The following is a 22,818-nucleotide window of genomic DNA, read 5'->3' on the forward strand; positions in this document are numbered from 1 at the left end:
AAAACAAATAGAAAAACAGAAAAATATAAGATAAGCATTTTGACATTCAGTCAAATCTACATGTTGAAATTGAAAATGCACAAAAATTTGCTAAACAAAAATATTCCTTTAAAACCAGCTAATAACTTACTGTTCTCACAACTCTAATATTTCAACCCACCTGTTCACCCATTTACCACCCTGCATGTAGGAATCCTGAGTCCTTTTTAAAACAAAGGTCTCTAAGAAGTTATTTTGGAACCAACATTTCCCTGAAAGCTGCTTTCACATCCTTGTTCCTCAGGCGGTAGATCAGGGGGTTCGGCATGGGAATCACTGCAGTATAGAACACTGCGGCCATTTGATCAGTTGCCAAACTGTATTCAGAACTGGGCTTGCAATTAAAAGAAAAGGATTGTTTCATGGAAGAAAATGATGGCTGTGAGGTAGGAGGTGCAGGTGGAAAAGGCTGCGCTCCTTCCTTCTGCAGAGCGCATCCTCAGGATGGTGATGAGAATAAAAAAAGAGGAGGTGAGAATGATCAGATTTGTGATGATCTCATTGAAATTGGTCACCGTGTACACCAGCAGTTCATTCATAGACACATCAGAGCAAGCAAGAGATAAGATAGAGGGTAAATCACAGAAGAAGTGGTTAATCACATTTGATCTATACGATGGGATCTCAAGAGCTAAACACATATGAATCAGAGAGGACACTGTTCCACAGAGATAGCAGGCAGACTCAAGTCCAAAATGGAGCTTCTGGGACATGATCACCATGTACAGCAGTGGGTAACGGATGGCCACAAAGCAGTCATAGGCCATCACAGCCAGCAGGATGTCCTCTGTGACAACACATGTGCAGAACAAGTAGAATTGTGCAATGCATCCAAGGAAGGAAATGGCTTTTTTCTTGTCTAAGATATTGACCAGCATATTAGGCACATTGGTGGTGGAGTATCTGAAATCCACAAAACACAAGTGGCTCAGGAAAAAGTACATGGGCGTGTGCAGCTGAGAGCTGGCCTGGATCACTGTGATCATGCTCAGGTTGCCCATCACTGTGACTCCATAGATGAGAAGGAAGACCAGGAAGAAGAAGACGCTCAGCTCAGGGAGGTCTGACAATCCCATGAGAATGAACTCTGACACAGAGCTGCAGTTTTTCTTGCCCTTGTCATTACTTCATTTGGGGTTGGGGGAAAAATAGAAAACTAAATTAAAAGTCACTTTCCGGGAGGCAGATGTGGCTCAAATGACAGAGTGTCCGTCTACCACATGGAAGGTTCAGGGTTCAATCCCCAGAGCTTCCTGACCCATGTGGTGAGCTGGCCCATGTACAGAGCTGCCTCTGTGCACAAGGAGTGCCATGCCACGCAGGAGCATCCCCACATAGGGGTGTGCCCCTCAAGGAGAGCCGCCCTGCATGAAAAAAGCGCAGCCTGCCCAGGAGTGGAGCCGCACACACAGAGAGCTGACACAGCAAGATGACGCAACAAAAAAGAGACCCAGTTTCCCAGTGCCACAGGATAATGCAAGCGGATGCAGAAGAATACACAGCAAATGGACACAGAGCAGACAACAGGGGGGAAGGGGAGAGAAATAAATAAAATAAATCTTAAAAAAAAAAAAAGTCATTTTCCATTATAAGATTCGAATATGAGTCTTTGCTCTTTCCTAAAAATAAATATGAGAATATTAGGAGAGTTATATTTGACAAGATAAAGGACATCATTTTTGTGAAAATTAGGAGGAGTTTTGAAATAATAAAATACAGATACATAAAGCTCACAATTTAGTTCACAGATCACACAGAAACATTAAAATTACTGACATCTACAGCATCCTCCATGGCTTTTTTAAATCGACTTTCACACTTTAGGGACATTCAATCATTAGGAAGAATTTAATATATTATTTATTTAGCTTTATTGCACCATGGCTTCAAATTCTTTAATCAATTATCCACATTTGGATATTTGTATTATTTTTAATAATGTTTATAATATTAATAAACTTCTCTGAGAGTTATTATTGATATGCTGGGAGAAATTCTTAAGACTCTAATCTACAAGTGTTTATTTCATAGTGATAACTGTGGATGTAGAAAATAGATTTGATACTCTATATTAACATTTTTCCTGAAACATTAGCATAAGGATTTTATGTCATAATTATGGTCTTTAGGGTCGATCAGGGTTTAGAGAACTGGATACTCTTATAGATAGATTTCACTGATTATTACTGGAGCCCACCAAGAAATGAGAGCTCAAACCTCCTAGGTCTTTTGACACTTAAAATTGACTACTTGGCTTTATGTTGTTTATTTATTTTTGTGCACTTGTTAAATACTTTAGCTTATCTCTCCTAGGCTATCTTAACTTGGTGTTTGCTAGGGGCAGTGCTGCATATTCTTTCTGAACTGGACATTATGGAAACAAAATAAAACAAAACTTTATACTCTTCAGATTTATGTTGAGTCTTAGGTCTCTGAGTTTCAAGATTTTCTTGTGCTCTTCTCTGGAATACAAATCATTCATCTTCTGCTTTATTTACTTCCTCTCAAATTTTCAAAAATCATGAAAAAGAAATTATTGTTGATCTCCTTTGAATTCACTTATGCAGATTGACCCAGTAAGTGGAAATTAGCATATATGTCTTCTATAAAAATGTAAAGCCACAAGAGATTCTCTATATTACCAAGAAGAAGGAACAATAGTTTCAACAATTGATTGCATTTCTATTACTAAATTCTGGCCAGAGTTTTCCAATAAACATTAGAAAAAATTATTGTTACTATTTTAATAATAAATACCAAAATTATATTTCTTTTTGACCATGGACAGTGCTTAGTTGAAGGCTGTTTAAATAAAACTTAATAGGTGTCCAATGTCCAATACTCCAGATTCTCTATTTAAATCTAAGATGTATGCAATAAGCCACAGTTTCCATAAAATCCAAATCAAATGATAAATTCAGTAGATATGTATTACTAAATTTCAATATGTAAACAATTCAGCAGAATCATGAAGGTGGCATTTACCTACTCTCTACAGAAAGGTTTCAGCTTTTAGTATAGAAAATTCAGTGGCCTTTTCCCAATTTTATTTCAATTTTCATGAAAAGAAGAAATTTATCGTCACATTCATGTTGGCATATTCTTTATCAGTCCTCACATTATATCACAGCTTCTTGGGAAAATGAATACAAAGATAATACATGTTTCCTCTTTGGTTTCCAAACAAGTTTAACTAAGAGATATTTAACTTGGCAGAAATGTTATTCTAGTATCTCTGTAAGTCTGTAAATTCCCATTAGAGTAATTTGACCAAGGCGAAACTGAATTTTTTTTAAAAAAACTTTGTTCAAAGGCCTAATATTAATATCAAACAAATCATCATTTTTTCCCCCCTTGTATATCTGGAAACTAAGATAAGACCAGTTTCCTTTTTTGAGAGGAATAATTATTCCTCTCTGTTGGCCTGGAAAGAAAGGACATAATGCCTACACCAGGGGAAAGAAAATAGTAGAAAAAGTAATCAACTCTGAGTGTAGATAAATGGGAAACTCTAATGTTGCCTCAGTTTATCATTTGAGAAGGATGCTGACTACTCCAGCATGCATCCCCCAGTGTAATAAAAACTTTAAAGCATGAACATAATGTATGACTATGGTAGTTTGTGTCTTTTGTGAACCCCAGAATATTGTGTTCTTGAATTGGTCTGTTCCCATGGGTGTGAACCTACTGTACATGGGCTCCTTTGATTAGATTACTTCAGAGAGGTGTAGTTCTTATTTTGTGATTGTTATGCATTGAATTGTCTTCCCCAAAAGATACATTTAAATCCTAACCCTTGACCCCAACAGTGTGACTCTATTTAGAAATAGTATCTTTGGGGAAGCGAACTTGGCCCAGTGGTTAGGGCGTCCATTTACCACATGGGAGGTCCACAGTTCAAACCCCAGGCCTCCGTCACCTGTATGCAGCTGGCCAACACGCAGTGCTGATGAGCGCAAGAAGTGCCCTGCTACACAGGGGTGTCTCCTGAATAGGGGAGCTCCACGTGTAAGGAGTGTGCCCTGTAATGAGAGCCGCCCAGCGCTAAAGAAAGTTCAGCCTGCCCAGGAATGGCGCAGCACACACGGAGAGCTGATGCAGCAAGATGACACAACAAAGAGAAACACAGATTCCCATGCCACTGACAACAGAAGCAGACAAAGAAGAACATGCAACAAATAGACACAGAGAACAGACAACTGGGGCAGGGGGTGGGAAGAGGAGAGAAATAAAAATAAAAAAATCTTAAAAAAAAAACCAAATAGCATCTTTGAAGACACTATTAGTTATGATGGTTCAGGGTGGACTTTAATCTAATATTATTTGTGTCTTTTTACAAAGAGGAAATTGGACACAGACAGACAGAGGAAAAACTGTCATATTGTAACTGAGGTAGAGAATGTCATAAATTCCCAGCAAGCCACTTCCAGAAGCCAAGAGAATAGATTGAAACAGAGTCTCCCCAACAGGATAATGAGGAAGTCGGGCTCATGGTTTGATTCTAGACCTCTATCCTCCAGGATTGTGAGAAAATAATTTATTTTGTTTTAAGCTACTAAGTGTTTAGTGCTTTATCATGAGAGCCCTGGAACTAAGAGAGTAATGATACACACCTGAACAGAGGTAAAATGGTGACTCCGAAATCTGTGGACCAGGCACTCCTGGAGAGTTTCATCTAGTGAGGAAGATAAGCATAATAAGAACATTAGCAAATAGATATGAAATGACAATTAGGTGAGAGTTACAGTTTGTAGATTGTGTGATAGGAGAATGGGGCTATTTTCCATAAACCTTAGGAGGCCTCCCTGAGATTGTGATGGTAGAGCTGAGGCTGGATGACAAAAAGAAGTTCACTGAGTCTAGAGGTGAGGAGCAGGAGGGGAGACAATACAAATGCTGAAAGCAACCACATGTACTAAGTACCTATGGGAGTCAAAATGAGAAAGCAGTATTTTCTTATATTACTTCAGTAGCAGTCTCCAAATTTGGCCTCCAAATAACATTTCTTACTTTTTCAGCTTTTTCCTCAGACTGCAGCCAAAATGCATTTTCTAATACACAATATGTATTTCATTATTCCATACAACCCTCATTGATTATATAGTCTTTCTTGATAAACTCCTTAGCATGGAAATGGTTTGGCATTTACAATGGACATTTATTAGGTTAAAAGAGTATTGTTCTGAGGATGTGAAAGTGTCCAAACCAAGGCATCATCAGAAATGCTGCATCACCAAAGTTTGGTTACACGCAATCCTGGACTCCTTCTTGGCACATGGAAATGTCTGCTTCTCCTCTGGGCCTTGTTGCTTCAGCCTTTGGCCGCTCTATCTGTGGCTTCTCTCTCCCAGGTTCCTCTCTGAGCTCCTGCATTCCTTCTCTCCATCTCTGTGGCATTTTCTCTGTGTTTCTGCTGCCTTCAGTCCTCAGCTTTTAAAGGACCCTACCAAATGGACCAAGACCCACCCTAGGTCACACCTCCCTGAAGTAATCCTGTCAAAAGATCCCACATTCACAGGAATGGATTAACTTTAAGACCATGATCTTCTCTGGGAACACACAAAGCTTCCAACTGTCACCATTTCCATTTAGGTCTCTATATTTATTTTCACTGCATCTTTTCCCCCCCTGCAACATGTTCTAACCATGTTGACTAAGCTTAATAACAACACCATGACCCTTTAACTAGAACCTTGAACGTGATTCTCCTTTTGACTTCTTCAGCCTTGCTTCTTCACTTTACCAGTTTCTCTTGCCCTTATGACTATACATTCTTTTCATTGGCTCCAGGGCAGGAAAATGTTCCTAATTCCTTCCTCATCCCAACTAAGCCTCTGTGTCTTATCAGCCCTAAGTGATCTCCTTAGCTCCTTATGCATCATTTTGTTGAACATATTACACTGTATTGAAATCACATGCATATTTGTTTTTCTTCCACTTAATGATAAGTTTTATAGGGAATGGATTTTGTTTAATTCACTATGTCCCTCCTACAAAGATTGCACCACCTAGAACATAGTAATCGCTCAAGTTGTATTTGCAGAAAGCATGTAATTCTACTTTCAATCTGCTATAGAGATATTTAAATTTAAAATATATTAAACAGAATAAGTGTGGACTCACATCAGTGTCAGTGTCAGTGTTTATTTGTTTTGTTGTTGTTGTTTGATCATCAACTCTGCATATTCCTTTTAAAACTGATTACTGTGGAAGTGACTAAACACATACATATTAGTCCAAGTTCAATATTAAAAGATGGGAAGAGCAAAAATAAAAAATTAGTAGTGACTTACTTCAGGAATACAGTAATATAACATCTTTGAACATCTGTAGATTTATCTTTGAAAGAAAGGAGGATGAAATGAATGATCATCAAAGTACATTACAACAGTGAACTTGCTTTCAATTTCTGTTACTTTTTTTGAGCATTTATTTTTTAATTGTATTTTTGAAGATATATAGATCACAAAAAATATTACATTAAATAATATAAAAGGTTCCCACATACTCCCCACCCCACTCCTCCCACATCAACAACCTCTTTCATCATTGTGGCACATTCATTGCATTTGATGAATACACTTTGGAGCACTGCTGCACTGCATGGATCATAGTTTACATTGTGGTTTACACTCTCCCCCAGTACATTCAGTGGATTATGGCAGGATATATAATGTCCAGCATCTGTCCTTGCAATATCATTTAGGACAACTCCAAGTCCCACATCACATCTCCTCTTCCTTCTCCCTGCCACCAGCAACTACCCTGGCCACTTTCTTCACATCAATGCTACAGTTTCTTCCATTACTAATCATAATAGTTCTATAGTAGAATAAAAGTAAGTCCACTCTAATTCATATTTTATTCCTCCATCCTGTGGACCCTGGGATGGTGATGTTTACCCCACCGCTATATTGAGAGGGTCTTAGACCCATGTGGTTGATGGATGCGGTTCTGCTGCTTTGAATTGTAAGCACTTTCGGTTCCCTGATGTGGTGGTTGACCATCATTACCTCCCTGTTAGCTGACCTGGGTAAGTCCAACAAACCAAGGAGTAGGTGTTTCAACTCTCCTGAGGCTCAAGGCCCAGTTGGCATATGGACAGTCCAGAGATTCAGGTCTCCTGGGTATACATCAATCCCATCGCCAACCACAGGTTCAGTAAAAGTGAGAGAAGAGGCATGTGTAGAAAAGTCTCAGTTAGGATCTTCCTTTAATTTATGGTATCACCCTGCCACCTAGTGGTGATTGTATTTCAACCACCTGTAAGAGAAATACTTAGGCTATCAGCTACTAGGTGATTTTGTACCCCTGGACTATAGTTTTAAACGTTTACCAGTTGACATGAAATTTAGCTGAGAAAAGAAATCAAATAATTTTGAGTCAATTTGGCAATATTGGGGGAAAATAAAGTCAACATTTCTTTATCATTGTGTCAAATTAGCATAAACTTAAGAAATATGCCTTGTGTGTGGCCAGAAAGAATACTGGACTGGATTTTAAAAATCTGGGCTTCATTTGTCTACTTCTGCTATCGTCAAAATATTCGAATTCGGTTTATGTATTTGTAAATTTTTAATACCATTGGAAATTACGACAAAATGCAGCAAGTTCCTGAAGAAACTGAACACTGGTTTAGGTGTTCTGTATGTAAGATTAATGATTCATAATTGAAACTATCTAAATAAGCATGCTGAGATCGGGAAAGAGTCATATGGTTAACTGGATGAGCACAGTTGAAATTAACAGAAGGTCATTTTTCCCAGGATATCATTTCTCCCAGCCACTTTTCACCATTTACAAAGAAAGCTGTATTGGGATTACAGTAAAACGCTCGCTGAGAAATAAAGGCTCGATGAATTTGTACCCAAACAGTAACCCATTTTCAGTTCCATAATACCATTTCATTCTCTTTCTGATTTTTTATTTACCTTGATTTGCAAAATATTGAGCAACAGTAAGTGCACCAACCCAGCAAGAATAAAAGCAAAATAGCTTAAGCTCTTGTAAATTTCTGATAGCAAATGAGCACTCTCATTCTCTGAGCCAGTTGGCTCCCATTGTACCCAGGAAAATGGAGGGCATTAGTCAATAAACCAAATTCAAGCCCTTGCAGAGAGACTTTAACAATGTTTCCTTTGGAGAGCCAGCCTGATAATTTGCTATATTTTAATACTTCACAAAGCGTGCCATCCCAAAGATACACATGGAGAAAACTGTGTTCTCAAGTAGACATAATTGGACATTTCTAATTGATTTTCTTCTCTTGCCCTCTGTGATTTAAGACAGTTTTGTAGTCCTAAAGGGGAGTTAAACTTACAGGTCCATTCAACTGTAGCAGCTATTGGTACTCCGGAGAAATTGTAATTGACAACAGCTGTAAACAGCATAGCATGCAACACATATCATGTGTGTTTTTTCTTTAATTGACAAGTTCAGTCTTAGTAACTTATTTCTGACTAGTGTAAAGAGTGCCAGGAATCTACATTTACATCATTTGTAAATTTTTGGATATTTTTATTTAATACATTCAGAAGTGCTTTGAGAATTAAATGCTTTCAAAGGTTTGTAGTTGATTATAAATAACACACAGTTTTCCAAAATGTAAAGTAAAATATAAATGCCAACAATGTGTGATTTATATATCAATATAAATGTGCATATATGATTTTAAAATAAATATACCTTTATATTGTTCTCTATCTCAATTTTTAACTATAGTTCTTTCTATCTTTATCATCTATCACATTCTATCTACCTATGCTCTCTCTCTCTCTTTGGTCATCATCATCATCATCTATCTTGGTCTAAAGCCATGCATCCCTTTACCCTTCTTCACAAATTGGGATAAAGAGGAGTTTTCTGCTCTGGGACTTAGGTACCAGTATCCCAGGTACCCTTTGTACATGTAAGAGAGAGCCTCAGAGGCCCACATCCCCTTTTTCCTTAATGGTCTCAATCTCCCAAACACATACAAGAAAACTAATCTCTTCACGTATTTTTAAAATTGAGATAAATAATGTACAATTTATGCAGCTCCTAAATGTTTACTTTATGAGTTGTGACAATTATATAACCCTGTGTAAATTGATTTACCCTCTTACCAGCTGTGTTCCATTCAAAAACATTCAGCCATTCCTGTCCAGTGGGTATTGTATTTCATTAGGATCTTAATTTGAGTTTCATTGCTGATGAATGATTATGAATATTTTTCATGTGATTATTGACCATTCATATATCTTCCATCTGCTAAAATCTTTTGTGATTTTTACCTGGATTATTTGTCTCATTCTTGGATTGTTAGTATTATTTTGATAGTCTAGTTAAAGTATTTGTTCAGATATGTGCCTTGTGAATATTTCTCCCAGTTATATTGCACATACTAAACTGAGTTATATTGCACATACTAAACTGAACCAATTTAAAGTATACAAATTGATGAGCTTTGACAAATTTATAAATCCATAAATTCACTTCCACAGTCAAGATACAGAAGATTTTCATTTTCCCCCCAAAATTTTTCAGGCCCCTTTTTAGGACATCCCTCTCTCTGTCCCTAGCCTTACAGAAATTCAGATCTGCTTTCTATCCCTACAAAAAGAGTGGAACAGAAATCTTAATATAAAGAATTATTAATACATTAGGGAAGGGAGTAACGAGAGGTTGGTTTGTAAGACCTAAAGAGGACTCTAACCAATACAGGAATAGCAAATGTAAGGAGCAGCCACTACTATGAGGCTGAGATAGAGCCCTGCAAAAGAGGCCCCTCCTCCCAGGGCTGAAAGACAGTTCTTGACTGAGAGGCAAAGCTGTGATGCCGTGAATGGCAGAGAAGCCTCTGTAGTGCTGCACTAGAGAAACTTGCTGGTCATCTGCTCTTTATGGGGCTGGGAAAAGTTTTTCATGAGGAAGTGTCTCATTAAATGTAGTCTGCTTCAAAATTGATCATGGGGAGATGTCAAGGGAAGCTGCTGCCTGATTTAACCTGTGACAGCTGTTTTAATTTCATCGTTGCTAAAACAAGTACCAAGAATTAGGTTGGCTAAAACATTGGGAAATTACTGTTCACGGTTTTGAGGCTAGGAGAAATTCAAAATCAAGGAATCATTAAGCAATGCTTTATATGGCATTCCAGTGCTTATTGCCAGTGATCCTTGTCCCTTCGTTTTTGTGTCATATGGCACATGACAGCCTGTTCTGGATTCTCCTTTCTCCTCTGGGTTCAACTGACTTCTAGCTTCTGGATGTTGTTCCCTGTGCTTTCTCTGCCAAGAGCTGAGAGGTCTCTATAAAGCTTCCAGTGATAGGATTAAGTTCCATTCTAATTGAGGTGGATCTTATCAAAAGGTCCTGTTTACAATGCCTGTAGCTTATATGGCTTTGTATTTTCCCACAACCCTTCCAGTTCTTTCTCCATCTGGTCACACCAGCATTTCATTTCTTAATAGTTACACATCAAACCTAGAGAAATAACTGTTATCTCATGACTAATAAGTAAGACTTGCATGCTTAGACTTCTTTCCTTGAAACTCTACAAATAATCTGACCTGTGAACGCCTTGACCACCTTTGTATCAATAGATCGCTTATATAATTACTGTAAAGATGTAACTTCAGCTTTAGCCCTACCAACAAACATTGCAAATGCTCATTTTATGTAGTTACTGTGAAAGTATGACTTCTGCCCTGTTTGGAAACATTGTGAATGTCCTTTCCTTGATTATCCATCCTGAAGACTGCACTTTTCAGCCATGCTCTCTCATCACATGTCCTCCCTATCTGAATGTAGATATGTAGCATAAAAGTCCTCTCTTTTTTTTTCTTTTCAGATACTGGGGCCTGGAGATTGAACCCAGGACCTGGTATATGGGAAGCCAGTGCTCAACCACTGAGCCACATCAGCTTCTCTGAGTTTTCTTTTTCTCTTTTTAGGAGGCACCAGGAACCAAACCCAGGTCCTCCCATGTGGGACACAGTCGCTCAACCACTTGAGCCACATCTCCTCCAAAAGACCTTTCTTTCTTTGGGAAAAGTCAGGCTTGGGCCTTAGAAGTGCCACAATCTGCACCAACCATTCTGGATGAGGATTTAGACCACAGCCAGGCTTGGTGTTTTCAAGTGAGAGGACTCTCCTCCAGACCATCAAGGGTGAGGCCCCACATAAGAACCATATTAAGTGCTCTCTTCACCAAGCTGTGCTTCTCTGAGTCTTTCTTTGGTCAGACGTATCCCTCTTAGTTTGGTGGGAGGCTGTCATCTTACATGGCTCCTTGTAAAAAATAATACCCACAGGAATGGATTAAAAATAAGAAAATGTTTTCCTTGGATATACAACTCCAAGCCACCAAATCAGCCATATGCTGCTGGCTGCATTTGTTGTAGGAGGCAGGGGCTGGAGAAGTGTCCCATGATGTAGGAACACTTGAAAGATCTCACATTTTTGTTCTTTCAAGTTTGGAGTGATAACATAATGTTCCCAGATCACTCCTTTCCTTATGCGCAAAAGTCCTTTTGATTTATACCTAGCAGTAGGATTGATCATAGCTTATTTATGCATTCACTTTTACAGTTTGTGTACTTGACATGTCAACTAACATCAGCTAGAAGCCCTGGATCATCTATTTTTGTCTGGTCTTGGCTGGTGAACTTACCTCCAGGCTATAGGTCTTCAGATTGTTTGGAAAGCTGTGCATTGTGTATCTATGATCCTCTTGCATCACTGAGCCAAAGTATGGTTTTCCAAAGTCAATAGCTGAAGTGTACAAAGGAACATAAAACAACGTAACTATTTTAACTTCTTATTTGGCAATAACCTAGCTGAGCCACAATCTGAGATTTAAGGATATATATTAAATGGAAAAATTACAAGGTAAAGAACATAAATACAGGGAGGGATAAAGAATGAGGTCCAAATCTCAATCACTCTAAAGTTTATGATAAATTTTGTTTCCTGGAAAGTAAACTTTTTGATACTGCCAGATAAGAATAACCTAACTGTGACTGCTTTGACTGAAGTTTTCCATATTAATGGACCGTTTGGTTGGGTTAATCAAATGACTGTCCTTGCTGATAGTTGCTTGTTAATCATAATTGATGTCTCACAGGGGTACAGACTTGAGTCTTTTGTGGGCCCAGAAAATTATGTTCTTCAGCTAACTCATTCCTGTCCGTGAAAACCTATTTTATGTAGGACCTTTTGATTAGATTCAGCTCAGGGACTTTTTGGTTAGATCAGCATGAGTAATTCAGTTCATTTTAGGGCTTTTGGTTAGCTTGCCTGGCCCAGGGTGAGTTCTACTCTTCTCACTAGAGTCTTATATAAACTGAGGACTGAAAACAAAGACAGAGAGAGAGAGATCTGCCATTTTACCCTACCATATGAGAGAGGACTCCAGGATCTCCTATAGTCACAGAAAGAGAAACACTGAGAGGCTAAGAGAAAAAAACAAAATAAATAAAATAAAATTAAGTTAAATTAAATTAAAATTAAATTAAATTAAATAATAACTTTAGATACATGGAAACTTCTTTCAAACAGGTTGTTCTTTTTATTTTGGAAAATGCTGTTGAATGGATATTTATTTATACAAATGTGTTGCAGAAATTCTCCAAGAGTCCAAATTTATATGTTTAATCTGAAAGTTTACATTTTATTTTAAGAAATATGTGTGTATGAATGTGTGTGTGTGTTTGGCAATATAAATTATTTCATGAAGGTCATCCAAAGGGATAGTGATGGGCTATCCATTTCTGTGTATGAATTATATTAGGGGAGAAATTAGAAATTTATAAAAAATTTGATCTAGACCTTATTATGCAAATATTAATTGTCATATCATTAGTAACCATGATTTCAGGAAATTTACTGGTGTTGGAAAATTATTTTATTACATGAATGTATTGAGTTTATTTTTCTTCATAACTGGCTTTTTCTACTGTTCAGCATCTTAGAAATAGATTGGCCCTGAAAAAGAAAAGGAATTTAGATTGGCAGTTAGGAAAATGGACTGTGGGACTTCTCCATTAACAGCCTATGTTTCCTGGTTATTGCTGTCTAGATACATACGGCATTCAAACTCAAGGGCCTCTTGTTGGTAGGGATAGCTGTATTCTAAGGACAAGGTAAAAATAGAGTACATGGAATCTGTCTGAGTTGTGGAATTGGAAGCAATATCCAGAAGAGATTCTTCACCTATTTTTCTTTTTTTTATTTCCCTCCCCCACCCCGAGATGGCTCCTCATCTGTCTGCTTGTTGTCTGCTCATCTTCTTTAGGAGGTACTGGGAACCAAACCCAAGACCTTTGTTGTGGCGGCTTCTGGTTGTGGCAACTGCTCCTCGCAGCATATGCTCCTTGTGAATTTGTTCCTTGCAACATCTGAGGAGTCTGCTGGTGGTGGTGTCTGCTCCTTGCAGCACCTGTTCATGTAGTGTCTGCTCCTTGCAGCATCTGCTTGTTGTAGTATCTGCTGGTTGAGGCTTCTACTCATCTTCTTTAGGAGGCACCAGGAACTGAACCTAGGACCTCTCATGTGGGAGGCAGGCACCTGACTGCTTCAGCCACATCTGCTCTCTCTTTACTTATTTTTGTTGTTCTCTTTCCCTTCTGCTAACAATCAAACTCCAGGATAAATGAATTAAAATTATAACCTTATCATCAATATAGATAGCACTATTAGATAAGAAATAATCCTGATCTGACATAAATCACCTAGAGAATAGAATAAGAGGGAATGTATTGCAGTTTTAATTTATGAGGCCAGCATTATCAAATAAGAAAATTACAGGTCAATCACTCATATATAGATATGAAAAATACTAAAAAATGGAAAATCAAATAAATTTGTATACAAAAAGAGACAACATATCATAAACAAGGTTTATTCAGAAGTGCAAAGTTGGTATATCATTTATAATCCATCAATGCAACCCACCACATTAACAAAATAAAGTAGAAAAAACATATAGTCACATCTATAGATATTTACTAAAATTCAACTGTTCATGGTTTAAAAAAAAATCACTCAGAAAATGAGCAATAAATGGAATAGAGTTGTAAAAGAGAAAGCTCCTTCACCTCTTCTTCCCGAGTAAGGAAGGATCTTTATTATGGAATACAGCAGTACTGGGATTTTACTTAAGGAAAGGACAAGCATTAAATCAACTACTATAAAGACAGAGGCAGACATGATGCTCTCAGTCATCATTACTTTGTTAGCTGGATCCACAGCACTTTTCTTCCACATTCTAGATTCTGTTAATACCAGTATCTCCCAGTCGTAAGGATAGCAGTCATTACTTTTATGTTACCTCAAGGTAACTTTTCTCTCGTTTTTTTTTATTTTTTGATATTTGTATATTTTTGTACATTATACCAAGAATTATTTAAACCATTTCCTGAAATAAATATTATATTTGAAATGGCTAGAATGGTTTCTGTGTCATGAACAGACCCCAACTTAGAGTTGCAGTGTTCATAGTTTCAAGTATAGGTAGTTGGTCATATTTTTGGTCTTGAAGACAGATTTGAGTTCCTTATCCAAATATCATACTACTCTCAACACTGCAATAAATAAGAAAAGAAAAAGATAGGATGTAGACACTGAGGAAAAGACGGAAGTAGTTGCCTTGCCAATTTGCATACAGGGCAACACATTGCAGTGATAGAAGGCAAAACATCAAAAACAAAGCTTTTGCATTTTTAAATTTTTTGATACCCCAATTTATTTACCATATTTTTTTTCCAAATTAATATGTATTCTATATCTAACCTTTAAACTCATCACTATATTCCATTTCACTATTAAGGGAACCTGGCAATATATTGGGTTTCACTTTTCAGGAAGTTTTGGATCACAGAGAGGTTCAAAAATGGCAGCGGAGAAATACTGGTATGGGATGTTATTGACAGGGGACACATGGTTGGCAGGGAGTTCTACAGGGCATATATCCAGGGTACGTAAAAAATGTTTGGATATTTTCACAGTGGATACAATTAAAACAACTGAGGGAGTGCTCAGTTCCTAGCCAGGGGAGCTCTATCACAGTCCCTAAAGGAACAGCAACAATCCCCCAAGTGCAACAGCAAAGACCAAAAAAGAATGAAGGTCCAACAATGAGCCCTTGATACTAATGACTATGCTTGTGAGCCTGTGCACCTGAAATAAGAACAAGGACTAGAGCTGCAGGGTGCCTAAGAGTTACCTCCTGAGAGCCTCCATGTTGCTCAAATGTGGCCAGTCTCAAAGCCCAACTCAGCATGTAAATGTGTTTCCTTCCTCCCAGTGTGGGATATAACTCCCGGGGATGAGCATCCCTGGTGCCGAGGGATTACTTCCAAGTACCAGCTGATGATGTAACTGGAAAATGACCTTGAATAAAGAGATCGACTAGACCAGCAGAATATCTCAGTCTACATATAATACCAGGAGTTAAAAATGCTTTTTGACCTGAATAAAGAGGGGAAATGGAAAGGACAAATGAGTTTATATGGCTATGAGTCTCCAAAAAGAGCCGGGAGATTATCAGAGGGGTTGCATGCACACCTCAGCAGAGTCCCAGATACAGATAAAGTAGATACAACCCCGGGTATTGGTTCTTCTGAGGGCTGCAGAGACCCACAGGTTCTATGGACAAGGCAGATGCAGTTCAGTGCCATGTCAGTTGGCCCTTCTTTGGAGTTTGTGTTTCTCTGTGGTCGAGCTGAACTCAGATGTGATCTTTTTTCACAAGCCTCTCCTGATACTTTTACCAGAACTCTAGTTGGTGCTGGGGTTTAATATATACTCAGGGGACCTGAATCACTGGACTGACCATATAATAGCCAGGCCCTGAGCCTCAACATACTTTAGCTCCTACACTCTGGTTTATTGGACTTACCCCATTCAGCTAACATGTAGTTGAAGAAGGTCAACCACCACACCATGGAGCCAAGAGTGCCTACAACTGAAAGCAGGAGGATTGCATCCAGCATCAATGTGGAATCTAAGCCCCCTCTTGATATAGATGTGGAGTGCACACAATCATTCCAAGGTCCACAGGATGGAGGAATAGAATATGGATTAGAGTGGGCTTACTGATATTCTATTCATGAACTATTGTGATTAGTAAACGAAGAAAATGTGGCATTGGTGTGGAGAAAGTGGCTATGGTGGCTGCTGGTGTGAGGAATGGGAGGAAGAGATGAGATGTGGAGGCATTTTCGGGACTTGGAGTTGTCCTGGGTGATGCTGCAGGGACAGTTACCAGATATTGTATGTCCTCCCATGGTCCACTGGGTGGAACGTGGGAGAGTGTGGGCTATGATGTGGACCATTGACCATGATGTACAGCAGTGCTCAGAGATGTATTCACCAAATGCAATGAATGTCTCATGATGATGGAGGAGATTGTTGCTATGGGGGGAGGAGTGGGGTGAGGGGGTGGGGATATATGGGGACCTCATATTTTTTTAATGTGATATTAAAAAATAAAGACAAAAAATAAGACACAGTAGTAATTTTTGCAAGAATAGATCATTAAAAAATGATGAACACAAATGATAGCTCCTAACAGACTCATTCATATATAAATACTTCGTAACAGCTATTGCAGTAAAAATCAATGAGGAATGAAGGTACTTCTCATTTAATGGTTATGGCTGAATCGGCTGTCCATATCACACCCTAAGACAAAACAATTTGCAGCTCTGCTTTATAAACAATGCCAAAGAAATTTCTGTCCCCTGAAAACCACAGAACTCTTTTCCAGAACTATGTATTAGTTTGTATTTCCTAGAATTTTGTTTAAATGAAATCATACAATATGTACTCAGTTTTGTATGGCTTCTTTCACTTGGGACAATTATTTTGAAATTCACTTATCATGTCTTTTTGGTGTTGCATTGTATTCCCTTGTATGGATATTTCACAACATATTTATCCATTCACTAGATGATTGTTACTCATATTATTTCATTCTAATATTTGTTTGCATTTACCTAATAAGTAATTTTTAAAAATTGAATATCTTTTCATGAGATAATTTACCTTCCCCATATTTTCTTTAGTAAACTAACTGTTCAAATAATTTGCCCATTTTAATAAATTGTACTTTATTTTCTTATTATTAGGTTTTGAGAGTTATTAATATACTTTGGATGCAACATCTACTTTAAAATTTGTGATTTACAAGTATTTTCTATATGTCTGTGGATTCTTTCATTCTCTTACAGTGTCTGTCATAAAAAGAGAAATTCTTTATTACAATAGATGAACAACATATATTGAAGAATTGCTACTAATCATGGACTACAGTTTATATTATAGTTTACACTCTGTCCCACACAATTTTGTAGGTTATGACTAAATATACAATGGCCTTTATCTGCCACTGCAATGTCATGCAGGGCAACTCCAATGTCCTGAAAATGCCCCCATATTACACCTCTTCTTCCCTCTCCCATTCCTCAAAACCTCTGGTGGCCTCTGTCTTATGTCAATGATAAGAGTTCTTCTATTGCTAGAATAACAATAAGTCTACAGTTCAATAATAATAAGTCTCTTTTAGTTCATTGTTCATTCCCCAGTCTTGAGGATTTCAGGATGGTGATGCCCACTCTGCTTCTAATTGAGAGGGAGCTTAGATCCCATGTGGCAGATAGGTGAAACTTATTTTCCTTGCAGTTGCTGATACTCGCTGTTCCCTTGGAAGGGCATTGTCCATTATCATCTACTTGTTAAGTTGTTCTGGATGAGTCCAGTGAACTGGAAAGTAGGTGTTGCAACTGTTGAAATTCAGAGCTCAACTGTCATATGGATCGACCAAATATTTGAGTCTCTGGGACATATATTTATCAAGAATAGGGCTAATTATAGTTTCAGTAAAAGAGGCAGAAGAGCCATGCATAGAGAACCTATATTTGAGTCTAACTCTGTTACACTAGGGAGCATAAATTCCAAAGTAAGACCCACTGACAGGGTGGGAATTCCTGAGCTGTCTGCCCTGCTTACAGTTTCTGGGTGTCTCTAGGACCCTCAGGAGCCCCACTCTTTGCCACTAACTGTGGCAGTTAGTAAGACCCTGCTGAGACTTGCATAAACTTCTCTGGAATGATCTCCTGACTCACTTTGAAATCTCTTGGACATAAAAACTCATTGGTATTTACATTTTTCCCTCTTTTGGTGAAGGTCTTTTTCCAGATGCATTGCTAGCTGGAGCTTGGAAATAATCTTTCCATGCTGAAGGATGTGGTTAATCTGTGCAAGTGTAGGTTGGGATGATGTAGGAAATATGGGAATCCCTTATGTTTTATGCACCATTTATGTATTCTAAAGCTCCTTTAAAAATAAAAAAAAATAATTTATAAAAGTAAAATAAAATAAAGTAAATGAGTACTGTATTTATGCTGCTAAAAAGAAATCCTTAACCTGGGTGAGGGTCAATTTATCAATTTAAAGAAAAATTACAGATTAAGTTTTTATTGTAGAATATAAGAATTCTTATAGTACTGAAGCTGACAAAGATTTTTAAAAATATTTTCTTCTAGACACTATATGATTTTAGGTTTTACATATAGATCTATGATAATTATTGAGTTAATTTTTGTCTGCGGTGAAAAGTCTGTACTGAAGTATTTTTATTGTATATGGATATTCATTTATTCAAAAGACAATTCTATCCCCACTTGATTCTTTTGTACATTTAACAAAAATTATTTTTGCATATATATTTTGGACTATTTCTTGGCTGGTTTATTTCTTTAATTTATTTATCTACTCTTATAGCAACATCACACAGTCATGATTACTGGACGTTTTTATACAAATTGTTGAAATCAAATACTGTAAGTCTCCCAATTTTGATCATTTGAAAGTTTTCTAGATATGCTTTATATATATATTAATATTTATATGTACATATATATATAAAGATAGATGCAAAAATACTAGAACTATTATATTTAAAATCAATTGTATTTCTATATGCTCACAACAAAGTTTTTGAAATGTAAAATATCCAATAAAAAATTAATAAAATAATTTGAAATAAACAAGTAAACAAAAAGTAGGAATAAAATTATCAAATTTGTCAAGATTTTAGAGAGTGAAAATATAGAATATATTCACTGGTCTAAACACTCAATATTATTAAAATGTCAGTTATCCCCAAATTAATCTGTAGATTTGATGTGTTACCAAAATCTCAGCAATTTGTTTAAATAGATTGACAAGCTGACCTTAAAATATTTATGGGAATGCAAAGAACCTGAAATACCCAAAGGTATTCTAATATAGCTGGAAGTCTTGATGATTTACTATAAAACACAAAAGTTAGAAAATTTGAAAATAGAAGAGAATAATCCTGTTATAAACTAATATATAGTCAATTGATTTTTGAAAATATGCCTGGGAAACTGGATAATTTAATGGGAGAAAAACCTCATTCCTTACCACTCTCTGTACAAGTTAATTTGAAATGTATTACAGTTTTAAACTGTAAACAGTTTGAAACAGTTTAAACACTATGGCTTCTGGAAGAAAGAAAAGGAGACTATCTTGGTTATAATTGATAAACAGGACTTTGCCAAATTTTAAAACTACTTGTAATCAAAAGATATCATTAAGAAAATGAGTAGTCAATCTCTAATTAGAAGTGAGTATCTGAAGACTGGGAACAAATATGCAGAAAGCAAGCAACTGTCAATTTCTCAGAATATTTAAAGAATACTTATAAATTAAAAAAAAAAGACAACGAAATAAAGTATAATGGCCTAATGTGTGGTCACTTCAAAAATATGTATTTTCACAAAATATATGGGTAAACATTAATATCATTAGAATTGCTAAAATTAAAATTGGGTGTTTTTTTTAAGATTTTATTTTTATTTATTTCTCTCCCCTTCACCCCACCATTGTCTGCTCTCAGTGTCCATTCACTGAGTGTTCTTCTGTGTCCACTTGCATTCTTGTCAGGTGGCACCAGAAATCTGTGTCTCTTTTCTTGTGTCATCTTGCTGCATCACCTCTCCATGTGTGTGGCTCCACTCCTGGAAGGGCAGTGCTTTTCTTTGTGTGGGGAGGCTCTACTTGTGGGGCGCACTCCTTGAGCACCCCTGCATGGCATGGCACTCCTTACACATGGCAGCACTGCACACAGGCCAGCTCTCCACACAGGCCAGGAGGCCCTGAGTGCTGAACACTGGACCTCCTATATGGTAGGTGGATGCTCTATCCTTTGAGACACATCCACTTCCCCAGATGATTTTTAAATAGGCAAAAGTCTTGCCTTTTTAAATATTGTCTTCTTCTATAGACTCCTCATTCTCTCATATGTTTGTTTCTGAAAATTTATTAGACATTTGTAGAATAGTTTTTATCTAATTTTTATTTTAAGTTACCCTTCATCTCACTCTCTCTAGGTTGCATATTGCATCACTTACACATACTTTTTATGAAATTTGCTAAATTTTATAAACTTTCATTTTTTCCCTTCATGGACTCCTTTTGGAGTGAAGCCTATGAATGAATCCCTAGAATAATACTTTAAAATAAATAAATAAATAAAATCCATAGAATTACAAATGAAACAATATATATTGATATAAAATTAACAAAATATTAAAAATAAAATTTTGTGATGCAGTAATAGTTGTGGTTCATCAATCATGCATTAAAGAACAATGTTGGCATGAATGTATGTAGACTACTTTAATTTGGAACTGGGGATAAGCATAAAAACATTTTAATGTTATTTTTCATCTATAAATGATATAAAAATATTTGTGATCTGATGATCAAATGTAGTGAAAATAATATTGTGGCTTATTGTCTACCTTCATAATTGATGAAGAGACTAAATTTCAATGACACTTTAGTGACAATAAAGACATATTTTTCCATCCAACATAATCATATACTTTCTGTCCATTGATTTTTACATATAATAAATTTTATTTATAGAGAAGTTTTGGATTGCATAAAAGTTACACTGAAAGTATGGGGGATTCCCATGAACCCCCTCCTCCTCCCACATTTTCCCTATTAATCACATCTTATATTATTTTGGTACATTTGTTACAACTGAAGAACAAATATTTAAGCGCTGCTATTAACCAAAGTCTATAGTTTTCATTATGGTTTACATATTTCACTGTGCAGTTCTATAAAACTTCACAAAATGCAGAATGATCTGTAAGTGACATTTCAAATTAAGAAAAGTCCAAAGCCCTTAAACTGCCCTATGTTTCATTTATTCTTCCCTTCCCCTTCCCTCAGAAACTGTGGTAACTGCTATCTTTATATCAATGTTACAAGTTCTTCCAATACTACAATAATAATACATCTACTTTGATCCATGTTTGCATTTCCCCTCTTATATTTGTTCATTCTTCAATCTTGAGGAATTTGGCATGGTGATGCCTAATTGCTTCAGATTTAGAATGGGCCTAGATCTTATGGAGCAGATGGAAGGAACTGTTTTGCTTGCAGTTGTAGATATTCTTTGTTTTTTGGAATGGGAGTTGGCTATTATCATCACTTTGTTAGTTGTCCTAAATGAGTCTGATGCACTGGAGGGTTGGTTTTGGCTGCAAGTCTTCTGAGGATCAGGGTTCAAGTGGCATATGAACAGACTGAAGATTTAAGTTTCTGGGAGATATATTTAATGGGTATAATGCTAAATATAGGTTCAAATAAAAGTGGTAGAAGAATCATGTAGGGAAATTATAAATGAATATAACTCTGTTACATTGAGGAAACAGATTACTAAATATTCCCAGGAAAGGCCCATTGATGATGCACTGATTTCATGAGGTTGTGCACCTTGCCTATGGTGTCAGTATGTCGCCAAGGGCCTCAGGAGCATAATTGTTTGGGTTTTGTTTACTTTGGCAGTTAATAAGATCTACCTGAGACGTGTTTAAGTGTAACCTCTGAAACTTTGAAATCTCATAGTCATAAAAACTTTCTGGACTTGGAGTTCTCCTGAATAATACTTCAGGGAGAGATACAGGACATTATATATACTTCCATAATCCACTGAATGTACTGGGGGAGAGTGTAAACTACAAAGTAAACTATAATCCATGCAGTGTAGCAGTGCTCCAAAATGTATTCATGAAATGCAATGAATGTGCCACACTGATGAAAGAGGTGGTGATGTGGGTGGAGCGGGGTAGGGTGGGGAGTGGGGTATGCCCAACACTGGAGTTCAGTTTAGAGAGAAGCCACATTTAGGTAACAAAGAAGTTTTAAGGAAGTAACTATTAGGCAACAGTTATTATTAGGCTAAGTTTCAATTTTACAAGAATAAATTTCTTAAGTACAAGTATTAATATCATAGGTTTGGGGTATAGGTTTATTTTCTCCTGGGGCTCATTTCTCTCTGGGCTAAGCTAGAGCTGTCAGCTCTCTGGCTTCCCGGGGCTCTGCCATGCCTATGGAAACTTCTCTATTCCTCTGTGCTCTTCTCCTGTGTATTTACTTCCAGGGGCTCCAGTATCAAAAACTCTAACTCTCTTCTGCTGTGTCATTTTCTCTGGGGGTCCCCATCCACCAAGGGGGCAGGGATTCAAAATCCTACCGATGTGGTCAAATTTAAACTCAATCTTAATTTAATCAATTAAAAGTGAAACCTCTGAATCTAATGCAATCTAATACAATTAATATGTCCAGAGGAATAGACCAGTTTACAAACATAATCCAATATCTATTTTTGGAATTCATAAACAATGCCAAAATGCTACAGATATATTCCTACACTTGAGTATATTCCCTGCTGGTAAGCAGTTAGGTCTTTAATTT

General features: G+C 36.9%; 1 pseudogene; it reads right to left on the reverse strand.

Annotated features, from left to right (window-relative positions):
• Positions 1-229: 229 nt before the first annotated feature.
• On the reverse strand, positions 230-13,527 carry LOC101437361 (olfactory receptor 5L1-like; annotated as a pseudogene).
• Between the last annotated feature and the right edge of the window lie 9,291 nt (positions 13,528-22,818).

The sequence above is a fragment of the Dasypus novemcinctus genome, chromosome 10 (assembly GCF_030445035.2).
Source record: "Dasypus novemcinctus isolate mDasNov1 chromosome 10, mDasNov1.1.hap2, whole genome shotgun sequence".
Classification (NCBI taxonomy): domain Eukaryota; kingdom Metazoa; phylum Chordata; class Mammalia; order Cingulata; family Dasypodidae; genus Dasypus; species Dasypus novemcinctus.